The following is a 4,958-nucleotide window of genomic DNA, read 5'->3' on the forward strand; positions in this document are numbered from 1 at the left end:
GTGGTTGGTAGTTGTGGTGAGTAGGTGAGTGGGTGGTAGTTGTGGTGAGTAGGTGAGTGGTTGGTAGTTGTGGTGAGTAGGTGAGTGGTTGTGGTGAGTAGATGAGTGGCTGGTAGTTGTGGTGAGTAGGTGAGTGGGTGGTAGTTGTGGTGAGTAGGTGAGTGGGTGGTAGTTGTGGTGAGTAGGTGAGTGGTTGTGGTGAGTAGATGAGTGGCTGGTAGTTGTGGTGAGTAGGTGAGTGGGTGGTAGTTGTGGTGAGTAGGTGAGTGGGTGGTAGTTGTGGTGAGTAGGTGAGTGGTTGGTAGTTGTGGTGAGTAGGTGAGTGGTTGGTAGTTGTGGTGAGTAGGTGAGTGGGTGGTAGTTGTGGTGAGTAGGTGAGTCGTTGGTAGTTGTGGTGAATAGGTGAGTGGTTGGTAATTGTGGTGAGTAGGTGAGTGGTTGTGGTGAGTAGGTGAGTGGTTGCTAGTTGTGGTGAATAGGTGAGTGGTTGTGGTGAGTAGGTGAGTGGTTGGTAGTTGTGGTGAGTAGGCGAGTGGTTGGTAGTTGTGGTGAGTAGGCGAGTGGTTGGTAGTGGTGGTGAGTGGTTGGTAGTTGTGGTGAGTAGGTGAGTGGTTGGTAGTGGTGGTGAGTGGTTGGTAGTTGTGGTGAGGTGAGTGGTTGGTAGTTGTGGTGAGTAGGTGAGTGGTTGGTAGTTGTGGTGAGTAGGTGAGTGGTTGGTAGTTGTGGTGAGTAGGTGAGTGGTTGGTAGTGGTGGTGAGTGGTTGGTAGTTGTGGTGAGTAGGTGAGTGGTTGGTAGTTGTGGTGAGTAGGTGAGTGGTTGGTAGTTGTGGTGAGTAGGTGAGTGGTTGGTAGTCGTAGTGAATAGCTGAGTGGTTGGTAGTTGTAGTTAGCTGAGTGGTCGTGATGGGTAGGTGGGTGGTTTTACTTGTAGTGATTAGCAAGAACAGGTGGATTATGGTGGGTGGATTGTAGATAATTACGTAATTGGTGGTGATCGCAAATCTTTAGTGGTAGTTGTATGTGGTGTGTAGTAGTTGCATGTGCCGAGTGGTAGTTGTGAGAGCTTAGTTGTTGTTGCATGTGGTTGTTGCTAGTTAAATGTGCTTAGTTAAAGTTGTAGCTGGTTAGTGGTGGGTGTGAGGAGGTCGTTGTTGCATGTTGCTGGTGATAGTTGCATGTGGTTTTTGTAGGCGCTGGGTTGTCGGTGCGACGGACGAGTTGAGGGCGAAGATGATGATGATGATGATACGGGGTTTGCTCAGGTGGAGAAGGTGAATATCGTCAGTCCACCACGTCCACCCCCAACAGTCCAGAGGCTACATCAAGGGGCCATCATCATCAACACATGGGAAGCTGACAAGGTGCCAAATGAGAATCCCATCGTCATCCACCATCAACCACGGGAGAGACGTGAAGAGGTGGACTACCAACCTCCTCGTCCACCACCACCACGGAGTGAAGAGGTGGACTACCAATCCCCTCGTCCACCACCACCACGAAGAGGTGGACTACCAACCCCCTCGTCCATCACCACCACCAGTTTAGAGGTGAACTACCAACCCCCTCGTCCACCACCACCACGAAGAGGTGGACTACCAACCCCCTCGTCCATCACCACCACCACGAAGTGAACTACCAATCCCCTCGTCCACCACCACGTGAAGAGGTGAACTACCAACCCCCTCGTCCACCACCACCACGTGAACTACCAATCCCCTCGTCCACCACCACGTGAAGAGGTGAACTACCAACCCCCTCGTCCTCCACCACCACGTGAAGAGGTGAACTACCAACCCCCTCGTCCCACCACCACCACGAAGAGGTGAACTACCAACCCCCTCGTCCACCACCACCACGAAGAGGTGAACTACCAATCACCTCGTCCACCACCACCACCACGAAGAGGTGAACTACCAACCCCTCGTCCACCACCACCACCACCACGAAGAGGTGAACTATCAACCCCTCGTCCACCACCACCACCACCACGAAGAGGTGAACTACCAATCCCCTCGTCCACCCACCACCACCACGTGAAGTGGTGAACTACCAATCCCCTCGTCCACCACCACCACCAGTGAAGAGGAGAAGACGTGAACTACCAATCCCCTCGTCCACCACCACCACGAAGAGGTAGACTACCAATCCCCTCGTCCACCACCACCACGAAGTGAACTACCAACCCCCTCGTCCACCACCACCAGTAAAGAGAAGACGTGAACTACCAATCCCCTCGTCCACCACGGAGTGAAGTGAACTACCAATCCCCTCGTCCACCACGGAGTGAAGTGAACTACCAATCCCCTCGTCCACCACCACCACCACGAAGTGAACTACCAATCCCCTCGTCCACCACGGAGTGAAGTGAACTACCAATCCCCCTCGTCCACCACCACCACGGGCGACTCGTCTTCACCTGTCGAGGGCTCGGATTGACTCCCGCTCGTGGGAGCTGAGGCCGCCTTCACCACCAACACCGCCACCGCCACCACCGACGATGTCGTTGCTGCGTTCTTGCCGTGACCACCACCACCACCACCAGCAGCAGCAGCAGCACCACCACCACAACCACCACCAACAACGTTGCTGCTGCTGCTGTGACTACTACAGCCGCTTCCTTTGTCGTTGTCTTTCTCGCTGCTGTTGTTGCTGCTGCTGCTGCTGTCACCACCACCACCACTACCCACCACCGCCGCCGTTGTTGTTGCCACCGCCGCCGCTGCTGCTGCTGCTGTTCTCTCCGCTGACGGCGCGATGGTGGTGGTGGCTGCTGCTGCTGCTGCTGTTGTTGTTGCTGGTCTCGCTGCTGCTGTTGTTGTTGTTGTTGCCGCCGCTGCTGTTGTTGTTGTTGTCGTCGTTGTTGTTGTCGGCGCGCGCGCTCGCCCTCTCCGCCGCCGCCATCTTTGGCTGGGGGCATCGCCCGGCGCGCGCGACGCTGGGGGGCGGGGGGGTGGTGGGGGAGGGGCTTAAGTGGGGGTGGGGGGGGGAGGGGCTTAAGTGGGGGTGGTGGGGGAGGGGCTTAAGGGGGGTGGTGGGGGAGAGGCTTAAGTGGGGGGTGGTGGGGGGAGGGGCTTAAGAGGGGGTGGTGGGGGAGGGGCTTAAGAGGGGGTGGTGGGGGAGGGGCTTAAGTGGGGGTGGTGGGGGAGGGGCTTAAGTGGGGGTGGTGGGGGAGGGGCTTAAGTGGGGGTGGGGGGGGAGGGGCTTAAGTGGGGGTGGTGGGGGAGGGGCTTAAGGGGGGTGGTGGGGGGAGAGGCTTAAGTGGGGGTGGTGGGGGAGGGGCTTAAGAGGGGGTGGTGGGGGAGGGGCTTAAGAGGGGGTGGTGGGGGAGGGGCTTAAGTGGGGGGTGGTGGGGGAGGGGCTTAAGTGGGGGTGGTGGGGGAGGGGCTTAAGTGGGGGTGGGGGGGGAGGGGCTTAAGTGGGGGTGGTGGGGGAGGGGCTTAAGGGGGGTGGTGGGGGGAGAGGCTTAAGTGGGGGTGGTGGGGGAGGGGCTTAAGAGGGGGTGGTGGGGGAGGGGCTTAAGAGGGGGTGGTGGGGGAGGGGCTTAAGAGGGGGTGGTGGGGGAGGGGCTTAAGAGGGGGTGGTGGGGGAGGGGCTTAAGTGGGGGTGGTGGGGGAGGGGCTTAAGTGGGAGTGGTGGGGGAGGGGGGTGGTGGGGGAGGGGCTTAAGGGGGGGTGGTGGGGGAGGGGCTTAAGAGGGATGGTGTTCGAGGGGCTTAAGGGGGGTGGTGGGGGAGGGGCTTAAGGGGGAGGTGGTGGGGGAGAAGCTTAAGGGGGGGGTGGGGGAGGAAGGGCTTAAGGGGGGGTGGTGGGGGCGGGGGAGGAGAGTGGGAGGGGCTTAATGGGGGGTGGTGGGGGCGGGGGGGTGGTGGGGCTTAAGGGGGGGTGGTGGGGGAGGGGGGGTGGTGGGGGAGGGGGAGGAGAGTGGGAGGGGCTTAATGGGGGTGGTGGAGGAGGGGGGTGGTGGAGGAGGGGGGTGGTGGGGGCGGGGGGGTGGTGGGGGAGGGGCTTAAGGGGGGGTGGTGGGGGCGGGGGGGTGGTGGGGGCGGGGGAGGAGAGTGGGAGGGGCTTAAGGAGGGGTGGTGGGGGATGGGGGGTGGTGGGAGAGGGGCTTAAGGGGGGGTGGTGGGGGAGGGGCTTAATGGAGGGTGGTGGGGGGAGGGGCTTAAGGGGGGGTGGTGGGGGAGGGGGGCGGGGGGGTGGTGGGGGAGGGGCTTAATGGGGGCGTGGACTTTAGGGGGGGAGGGGGTGGGACTAAATAACACCCCCCCCCTTAGCCCCCCCTCCTCCACGATGAAGGGGAGAGTGGGAGGGGCTAAATAACCCCCCCGTACCCCCCCCTCCACGATGACGCAGCGAGTGGGAGGGGCTAAATAACCCCCCCCCCTCCACGATGAAGGGAGAGAGGGAGGGGCTAAATAACCCCCCTTACCCCCCCCTCCACGATGACGCGGCGAGTGGGAGGGGCTAAATAACCCCCCCCTCCACGATGAAGGGCGAGAGGGAGGGGCTAGAACCCCCCCCCCCCCTTACCCCCCACGTGAAGGGGGCGAGTGGGAGGGGCTAAATCAACCACCCTCCCCCTCCACGATGAAGGGCGAGAGGGAGGGGCTAGAACCCCCCCCCCCCCTTACCCCCCACGTGAAGGGGGCGAGTGGGAGGGGCTAAATCAACCACCCTCCCCTCCCCCTTCACGACGAAGGGGCGGTACCAGCGCGTAATGTGGGGGGGGGGCGAGAGGGTGACGGGGGGTGGGGAGATTTGAAGGCTTCGCGTTGAGCGAACGAAATTCCTTGTGGGGGGGGGGTGGGGGGTCGTGGTGGGAGGGGGGGCTAGAACCCCCTAGGGGTCACATTTAGATCTGAGACCCCCTCCCCTCGGCTCCCCCCCCCCGCCCACTGGAACTGAGGCTCTGGGCGTGGCCAAGGGGACCAGTGCTCATCCAAGGGACGGGACCACGTG

This window comes from Lampetra planeri, unplaced genomic scaffold, assembly GCF_965212315.1.
Source record: "Lampetra planeri unplaced genomic scaffold, kcLamPlan1.2.h2 scaffold_258, whole genome shotgun sequence".
NCBI lineage: Eukaryota > Metazoa > Chordata > Hyperoartia > Petromyzontiformes > Petromyzontidae > Lampetra > Lampetra planeri.